We start from the raw sequence: 10,361 nt of genomic DNA on the forward strand, positions 1-10,361 counted from the left end.
GCTCATCTGTCCTAATGAGTAGAGTACTCCTAATACCTATAGGAGCCTGACCAACAACACATAACCCTGCAATTACAACACTACCTCGTAGACCATCCCCCACCCCCATCCTTAATCCACCACCAGCCTACCCTCCTCCTCAACTTCCTGTTAATCAGACAAACCATTTCATTATGCAGCAAGGTCATCATATTGTCAGATCCAATTCTTTTATTGGATATTTCAGTAATACTAATCCAGTCCTTTATTAAAATATTACTCCAGTAGCAGTACCTCATGATATACCTGTTTTGGGTCCAAAAGATGTATCTCTCCTCAGACATGCAGAACTTAAGGGTGTAGTTGCTGACAATAGGTTAAATACTTTCTTTAGGTAAGTAGAGTCATTCACAAGCTCAGATAATAAGAGGATAGAAGTTACAATGGCCACTGCTCAACAAAATATAGCTACTTTCTTAACCGCTGAAATACAAAAGAATGATAATAATCTGTCTTGGGGTAAGATTAAAGGGCTCATGAAACAACAGTTTATAAGTGCAACAACTCTTTTACAGGCATGGCAAGAGATAACTGCTATGACTTATTACTTTGATGAGCCTCCTAGATCTTTTATTTGATAAATTTCAGTGGAAAATTTCACCTTTAACACTGAAGTTCCCCAATGATCCAATGCCAACATCAGATAAGCACCTTAAGACAAAGATATATAAAGGCATAAATTCACAAGCTCAAGCTAATTTAGCTGATTTGGCAGACTATATACATTTAAAGAATTGCATGGTATATACAGAAGAATATTATAGGGTTCAGGGCACAACTATTAGTAATAACAACCGAGTCTTGCCCATTTCAGGTGCTGAAAATTCCCAGTCACTAATCCCAGTAACAAGTATCACTTAGCTAGAAATATGAACAAGAAAATTGGTCGAATTAAACAAGAAAATTGTGAAAGTATCCATGAAGAGACAAGAAAATAATAAAAAGGACTGTTCTTTTTGTAAAGTAGCCACCCATAATCTGTCTGATTGTCATTATAATCCACCCAAGGGAGTATGCTTTGATTGTCATCAACCAAATTTTACGAGAGGTCGTGTAGGATGTCCAGAACAATTATGTGGAGATAGTTCACTATGACTAGAGGGTTACGCCAGATCTCCAAGTTTAAGTTTGCTAGTTAATGAATGCATGATAGGAACTTTAGCTAATACAAGTAGTTGTGTCAGTATAGTCAAGAAAATCTTTGTGGACAGTTTAGGTTTGAGGTCTGCTAAGATGAGAAAATTGAACACAGTTAACGGAAGTCACAAACACAATTGCACCAGTATTAGAATCGGTTTATTTGGGTTTTAAAGTTGGCTGTATAGTTGTTACTCATTTATTTTATATTTTGCCAGACCCACTTTTAGAAACAGAAGTCCTTTTGGATGCAGATTTACTTGGAATTGCCTGTTTAACGTGGGATCATAAGAAAGGTATCCTAGTTTTGGATAATATTACGTATCGTGTGCGGCATCTTACAATGAGACCTTCCACAAGGAGAATTAGGAATCTCAAGATAACTCAACCCTCATATCCTAATATAGATGAGATTAAGTTAAAGGAAAAGATTATTCTGCCTCCTTTCTCAGCAGGGATGTATGCACTCAAATGTTAATGAAGATCTGGATACAGTACTTTTATTTGAATCAGTAGTGAAACATAGTGATGCTATGAATGCTTTATTTCTTAAAGTCAATAGCAAGAAGGAAGTTTCTATACCTCTAGTAAATAGTACAAAGGATATAGTTATGTTAAAGATGGTAACATTGATAGATATTATAAAAAGATTGATGAAAGGGAAATCAGTTCAGAGTCTCTCATATGTAGAAAGATTGAGATTAAGAATGAGCTTATCCCTGAAAGCATGCGTGCTGCCCCAGGATAAGGACGCACTAGAGAGGAAAAATTAGAGAATTTGTCTGCACAACAAGATTAGTCACATCTAGATGAGGATCAACAGGCCTAGTTGAAGAACGTTGTAATGGAAAATCATCAATTTTTTATATTCGAAAATAATGAGTTAGGAAAATTTCAGGGAGTTCAAGGGCATATTAATGTTAGTGATCCACAGCCAGTTAGGACTTCTGTGTATAGATATCCTGAGAAGGCTAAGCAACTTATTGCCGATATGTTAGAGGATATGAAGGCCAGAGATATAATTGAGCCATCCATAGCTGCTTGGTTAAGGCCTATAGTTTTAATTAGGAAAATTGATAACTCTCAAAGAATGTGCCTAGATTAAAGGAAAGTTAGCACTCACCTCCAAACTGATATTCATCCTTCACATAGATTAGAAGAGTTAGTTGAGTTAGCATTCAGGAATAAGTTTTATGCCTCGTTGGAAATGAAGTACGCTTACTATCAGCTAGAATTAGAGGAAGATTGTAGAGATTTGACAACTTTTAGTGATGGAATCTCCTTGCATAGATTCAAGAGACTCCCCTTTGGGTTGAGTTGTAGTCCAGCAATATTTTCCTGAGTAGTAGGAAATATCTCATCTACCTTAATAAAGAAAAGCTGAGTGAAGAATTATTTAGACGATAGGGTTGTCTTGGAGATTAGGAGAGTTGTTCAAACTGATGGGTGAAAAGTGTGTGGAGATGAATATCAAGTAAACATTTGTTGGCGTCTTGCTCCAAGTCTTCTTTTCATTAATTTGATACTTCGTTTCTTTAGTTTTTCTTCACTATTGGTCTGATTGTGCTTACGAATGTCTTGGGTTTTTAGTTTGTTTATTGTTTTGGATATTTCTGCTAATTCTATTTCATCTCTGTTAGATTTTACTCTCAATTTCATTCTTTTCTCTATTAGGATTTTGGTCTATTTTGATATATTTCCTTGTTTTTGAGGTGATGCAAATAAAAAAAAGACATTTCAAATTACTGTTAATTTCTTATATACTTCCTTCTATTTCATGATATAGCTGGGGGTATACCTATTTTTTATTGCTAAACTAAACTAACCAGATTTTTCTATTATTGAAGAAGTGTTTATCTTCTTTCTTAGAATTAGCTTTTCTCTTTCTTTCCTTAGATCTAAAAATAGAAAATTTCTCACCATTCAAAATTCGCTAGACTTTAATTTGTTTAAAACGGGTACATGTTGAACTAAATTAACTTTTTCACTATAAATAAAATCTATTTCACTTCTCATTTCTCCATTTGGGCTTCTCAATGTCTACTTTCTAAGTCAATTTTGTAAAAGAACAGATGTTCCTGATTTTAATATGATTTCTTTCTTTAAATTATACAAGCATGTCATTTCTTGTGTCTACTTCAAATTTTCCTACTACTGATTCTCCTCTGTTACTTCGACCTACTTTTGCATTAAAATCACGCATATTCATTTACAGTCCCACATTTCTGTCCTCTCTATTCTAATCTTTTATCATCTTTTGCAATTCCTCCCATGATTCACTGAACACAATTATGTAATCTGTAAATCGTAACTTATTAAGATATTCCCCACTAAGTGGGCTGGCCGGAATGCCAATATATGGAGGTATCGGAAGAAAAACACAAAATCCTGAAAAAATTCACTGAGCTCCATATGGCAATGGGGACTGCGTATAGGAAATATTTTGTCAAAACTCCTCTTACCTTCATAGTTATAAGGTAATTAGGAAAAGTAACTCAATAAATCATAAACATTATTCTCTATAAGAAAATGCAGTATATCTCCTGTTATCATAAATTTTTATAATTATAACATTTTAATGTAAAAGAAATTGTGAACAATGGCATCCTTATGACTTCCACAAGTCGCAGACGATGTATCACATGGTAAATTAAACCCTTCGCCCACTTGGTCTTACCACAAACCTCAGAGAAAGCTTACGCCTGAGTTCAACATCAGACATTACTCATTTTTACGTTTGTTTTTCTTGTTTTCGTCAAAAATTTTATCATTTCAAAGAGGAAAAGATAATTTCAACATCTTACTAATATAAGGAAGAAGGAAATTCGCTCTCTTAAGAGTTCAGAAAAAGGATAATATCGGTATTACCGAAAGAAAGAGAGAGAGAGAGTAGTGTGGATGGAGAAGCGACAGCCTTGCCTGATATAAACAAAAGAAGCAAGATATTGACCAAAAGGATCTTTGTTTATGAGCAAATTATGATAACTTTCTTTTCTTTTATCAATATCCCAAAATAAAAAATAAAATTTATAATAATCAGGATTTATTAATATTGTCCTTGTAAAAATGCAGAGACAAATTTTGAGCCCACATATCTCAAAACTATACATATTGACCTTCAAATTTGATAGTGCCCGTTAGTTTTAAAGATATAGCATTGAAATGTGGTACATAACTTAAAGATACATTATAAAACAATGAAATGAAGCATTTTTTTCTATTTTCTTTTCATAATTCTTTTCTTGATTTTTTCCAAGATTTTTATGGTTTATTTTTTTAACACAATGAAAAAATTCATATCTGGCAAAAAAATTACTTTTAGGGAAAAAAATCTTCATATTGTTGGAGGTCTATATCCGGTCTATATAGAGGAGTAATCCCAGAACTTAAAAATAAACATTAAGGGAGGAGGTAGAATGTGAAAAACACTCATTTTCTGGATAGATCACCCTGGTGTCCCATAACTGAAGGTCAGAGACTGAAATCCTATGTAGTTTGGAGATGTCCTAAGTCCTTTTATTAAATGGTATGAATGTCAAAGCCCTTTCATTAAAAAACTGCAATAGCCGGCCAGCCCCTTAATATTAATTCTCACATTTTCCCAAACCTTCTATCATCTTTTGCAATTCTTCCCATGATTCACTAAACACAATTATGTAATATGCAAAGCGTAATTTGTTAAGGTATTCCACGTTAATATTAACATCTACATTTCCCCATTCTAAATACTTGAAAACTTCTATACATGCTGTAAATAATTTCGAAGAGATGGGGTCTTTCTGTCTAACTCCTTTCAAAATCTAAATTTTCTTACTATCTTTATGTAGTTTTAGGATTGCTGTACTTCCTGGTTAGATAACTTTAAGAGTTTAACATAAGATTCTTCTATTCCTTGATTTTAAAAGGCTTTTATTACTGATGATGCATTAACAGAATCAAATGTTTCCTCATAGTCTGTAAATGCCATACATAATGGTTTGTCATACCTTGTTGATTTTTCCATCAGTTGGATAATTACATGGATATGGTTCTTTATTGAATACCACTTCTAAAGCCTGCCTGCACTTCTAAGGCCTGCCTTCTCTCTTGTTTGACTAAAGTCTAGCTGTTTTTCTATTCGGTGTGACATGATCTTTGTAAATATTTTACAAATTACGGAAAATAAACTTATTAGGCAGTAATTTTTCAGGTAGTTTATGTCTCCCTTTTCGTTAATTAGTAAGATGATAAAGTTTTCTCAAGCTGTAAGTATAGAGCATTCTTGCAGACATTTCGTGTAGAATTCAGCCAGTTTCATGACTATGAAATCTCCATCTATTAATCAATTGTCAGGCCCTAACCGTATATCTATATCTATCTAAATACATATCTATCTTTCTATCTATCTATCTATCTATCTATCTATCTATCTATCTATATATATATATATATATATATATATATATATATATATATATATATATATATATATATATATATATATATATATATATATATATATATGCGTGTGTGTGTGTGTGTGTATATGGTGAATTCATGAAATCATTAAAATTTTCAGTGAATACGTGTTGTCATTAAAAATTCCAATGATTAATTGGAATCACTGAAATTTGAAGGGATCTGTAACAGAAATTCATTCTTGGTATTTCAGTTAAATTTTGTAATATTTTTTCATTTCCAAATTTGAGCATTTTATTTTATTTTAAAAGGTCTTGGTATATCAGGATTATCATCATAGATTGCTTTATGCATTCTCATAGAAAGATAAGGAACCTTAATTTGTATAATATTTAACAGTTATTGACATTAAAAAAAAATTCTACAATTACATTTTAAAAGAACTTCAAAATTTCTCAAATATATTTTATGAATTATCAGTAATAGCATGTTAAAAGTAATTGTCTGTTGATATCCTGCAATTCAGCTCATAAGTGTTTTATAGAAGCAGCAGGGCCGGATTAAGCTGACAGGAGGCCTGGGGCCAACTCTAGTGGGAGGCCCCCTTTCTAACTCCCATTGCATACGACAAAAAATATAGTCTAATCAATTTAATGGCAAAAATAGAGCAATACTAATTAGATTGGTTTTATATAGGAAACACCACAATAGGACTATTCTTCCGATTATTAATATGCCTAAATTCAAAATAAAATACAATCGGACTATTCATCCGATTATCACTATGCATAAATTCAAAATAAGGTACAATGGGACTATTCTTCCGATCATGAATACGCATAAATTAGAAATAAAATAAAATGGGACTATTCTTCGAATTATGAATATACATAAACTCAAAATAAAATACAATTGGACTATTCTTCCGATTATCACTATGCATAAATCAAAAATAGAATACAATGGGACTATTCTTCCGATTATGAATATGCATAAATTAAAAATAAAATACAATGGGACTATTCTTCCGATTATGAATATGCATAAATTAAAAATAAAATCCAATGGGACTATTCTTCCGATTATGAATATGCATAAATTCAAAATGAAATACAACGGGACTATTCTTTCGATTATCAGTATGCATAAATTCAAAATAAAATACAGCGGGACTATTCTTCCAATTATGAATATGCCTAAATTCAAAATGAAATACAATGGGAGTATTCATCTAATTATCAATATGAATAAATTAAAAAAAAAAAAACATTGGGACTATTCTTCCGATCATCAATATGCATAAATGAAATACAACGGGACTATTCTTCCGAATATGAATATGCATAAATTCAAAATGAAATTAAATGGGACTATTCTTTCGATTATCAATTTGCATAAATTCAAAATATACAATGGACTATTTTTCTGATTATGAATATTCATCAATTCAAAATAAAATAAAATGGCACTATTCTTCCGATTATCAATATGCATAAATTCAAAATTAAATACAATGGGACTATTCTTTCGATTATTAATATGAATAACTTCTAAATAAAATGAGCAACCCTGGAACGGTACGTTGGGTCGTCCGCGACCCCGAGCGTCAAAACAGAAGAGGTTTTTCTCACGTGACTCACCCCCGTGACTGAATTTGTGGGTGATCGACCTGCAGTAGGTGTCTCGCCTACACGCTCTAGTAGTGTCCAGATGTGCATCGCTGTAGCTGTACTCCTTCCCAGATTTCTGAGACGCGTCGGGGTCGAGCGCAACCGAGTTTACCCTTCTAAGGTAATTTGCATAATTATCAAAGTTATTACGTATTATGAAATTGTCGTAGAATGGTGCAACTTGTATAGGTTATCAGTTGTGGAAAGTCTTGGTGGATTGTTTGGCTACCATGTGCATGATTTTTTTTTAGTTGAAATGTCGTTCATCACCACGAGGACCATTGTACCGCGAGTGCCCCTTTTTCATTTTTTTTCATTTTTTTGCCAAGTCATTTTTCCGTAAGAAATTGCCAACTAGTGTCGCAAAACTTTTGCTTTTTTAGTGTTGGAAAGTGTGTCTAGATGATCTGGCTACCCATGCGTGACTTTGTTTTTGTCAGATACAACGTAGATATTGGTATGTGGGGTATTTTCCTGTGGTTGCCAATTTCTGTTTTTTTTTTCAATATTTGTAAAAATTTACTACGTAGTAAGGAATTGCCGTATATTATTGATTTCTTTTCATGTTTATTTGTTAGAAAGTGTGCCTTGATAGTTGGGCTAACACATGCATGTCTTTTTTTTATCTGAGATGCTGTATATTAGAATATTGGCTATTTTTCCGCGAGTGCCCCTTTTTATTTGTTTTGCATTTTTTTGCTTAGTCATGTTACCGTAAGGAATTGGCAAGTAGTGTTGCAAAACTTATAAATTTATAGTGTTGGAAAGTGTTTCTAGATGATCTGGCTACCCATGCCTATCTTTTTTTTTTAGCCAGATATGGCGTATATATAGGTATGTGTTCGATTTTCCTGTGATTGCCATTTTTTCGTTTTTTCCCATTTCTTTCAAAATTACTACATACTAAGGAACTATCACAGAGTAATGATTCATTTAGACGTTTATTTGTCGGAAAATGTGCCTTGATGGTTTGCCTAGCACGTGGCTGAATTTTTTTTTCTGAAATGCCGTATATTAGAATGTTGGCCATTTTTTCGCGAGTGCCCCTTTTTATTTGTTTTGCATTTTTTTGCTTAGTCATGTTACCGTAAGGAATTGGCAAGTAGTGTCGCAAAAGTTATATTTTTATAGTGTTGGAAAGTGTTTCTAGATGATCTGGCTACCCATGCCTATCTTTTTTTTTAGCCAGATATGGCGTATATATAGGTATGTGTTCGATTTTCCTGTGATTGCCATTTTTTCGTTTTTTCCCATTTCTTTCAAAATTACTACGTACTAAGGAACTATCACAGAGTAATGATTCATTTAGATGTTTATTTGTCGGAAAATGTGCCTTGATGGTTTGCCTAGCACGTGGCTGAAATTTTTTTTTTTCTGAAATGCCGTATATTAGAATGTTGGCCATTTTTCCGCAAGTGCCCCTTTTTATTTGTTTTGCATTTTTTTGCTTAGTCATGTTACCGTAAGGAATTGGCAATTAGTGTCGCAAAACTTGTATTATTATAGTGTTGGAAAGTGTTTCTAGATGATCTGGCTACCCATGCCTATATTTTTTTTTAGCCAGATATGGCGTATATATAGGTATGTGTTCGATTTTCCTGTGATTGCCATTTTTTCGTTTTTTCCCATTTCTTTCAAAATTACTACGTACTAAGGAACTATCAAAGAGTAATGATTCATTTAGATGTTTATATGTCGGAAAATGTGCCTTGATGGTTTGCCTAGCAGGTGGCTGAGATTTTTTTTTTTTCTGAAATTCTGTATATTAGAATGTTGGCCATTTTTCCGCGAGTGCCCCTTTTTATTTGTTTTGCATTTTTTTGCTTAGTCATGTTACCGTAAGGAATTGGCAAGTAGTGTCGCAAAACTTATATTTTTATAGTGTTGGAAAGTGTTTCTAGATGATCTGGTTACCCATGCCTACCTTTATTTTTAGCCAGATATGGCGTATATACAGGTATGTGTTCGATTTTCCTGCGATTGCCACTTTTTCGTTTTTTCCCATTTCTTTCAAAATTACTACGTACTAAGGAACTATCACAGAGTAATGATTCATTTAGATGTTTATTTGTCGGAAAATTTTGGTCACTTCTTTTTTTATTGAATATCATCAAATTTTTTTAGCTAAAATATTATGTTGTTTTACATTTTTTTTTTCGATTTTATTTCCCTTCAAAATTTTTTTTGGGGGTCAGAATTCTAATTTTATAGTCGCAAAATAATCGACAATCATCCAGCAATCCACCATACAATTTTTATGCATATCCAAGAATAATTAGATTAGTAAATAACACCTTGAAATTGACATACCCTTCCTGCATTTCAGGTGGCAGATTAGGGAGTCTGAGTCAGTGTGGTTGGCGGCCATTTTGTGGACATATCCGATGTGTAAGTTGCCCTATCTATATATATTCTTGTTCCCTATAGAATTTGTGATATTTTGGTATGTTTTTACCTGCATAAATATCATATTATATATTAAATATATGTATTTTTTTACGAAATTTCTATGTACTCAAAAAATTACCTTTAGATATGGCCCCTGATATAAATGTAATTTACAAAATTATGAAGATTTTTTTTTTCATATTTCTATTTTAGGATAACATATGTTTATTCCCTAAAAAAATTAGCCACTTCCTATTTCATTTGGGTACCCAAAAAAATTCATGAAATTTGGACAAATTTTTTTGGCCAAAAAAAGTTACCCTTTTTTTCTCATTTCAGATCTTCACCTCCATGGGTCCGAATTCATCCAAAATACATCAAGATGTGTCCTAAACATTCAAGAATCAATTCCTAAAAGGATTTGTGTATATATGTATAAATATTGTTTATGAATTTTTATGTAAGGTCTTTTTATTTTTCTACTTAATTTTTAAAAATATTTATAATAAATAGTTTTTCTGCAGATGAGTAGTATTTATCTTTGCAGTAGTTTTAAGCATTCATTGAACTTTTTTTTTGGCCCAAAAAAAAGGAGGTTACTGCAAAAAAAGATTTTTCAAGAATTTTTTTTTGCGTCGGGGCCGCGCGCGACCGAGTATACCCTTGAAGGGGTGTCCGAGGAGCGTACCTATACAGGTTTAAGAGATATCTTAGCCCTTAAGAGACTAG

The 10,361-nt window shown here is 32.6% G+C and overlaps 1 pseudogene; it reads left to right on the forward strand.

The window, feature by feature from the left end:
• Positions 1-173: 173 nt before the first annotated feature.
• On the forward strand, positions 174-1,134 carry LOC137643101 (uncharacterized; annotated as a pseudogene).
• Positions 1,135-10,361: the final 9,227 nt, after the last annotated feature.

The sequence above is a fragment of the Palaemon carinicauda genome, chromosome 6, assembly GCF_036898095.1.
Source record: "Palaemon carinicauda isolate YSFRI2023 chromosome 6, ASM3689809v2, whole genome shotgun sequence".
NCBI classification, from domain to species: domain Eukaryota; kingdom Metazoa; phylum Arthropoda; class Malacostraca; order Decapoda; family Palaemonidae; genus Palaemon; species Palaemon carinicauda.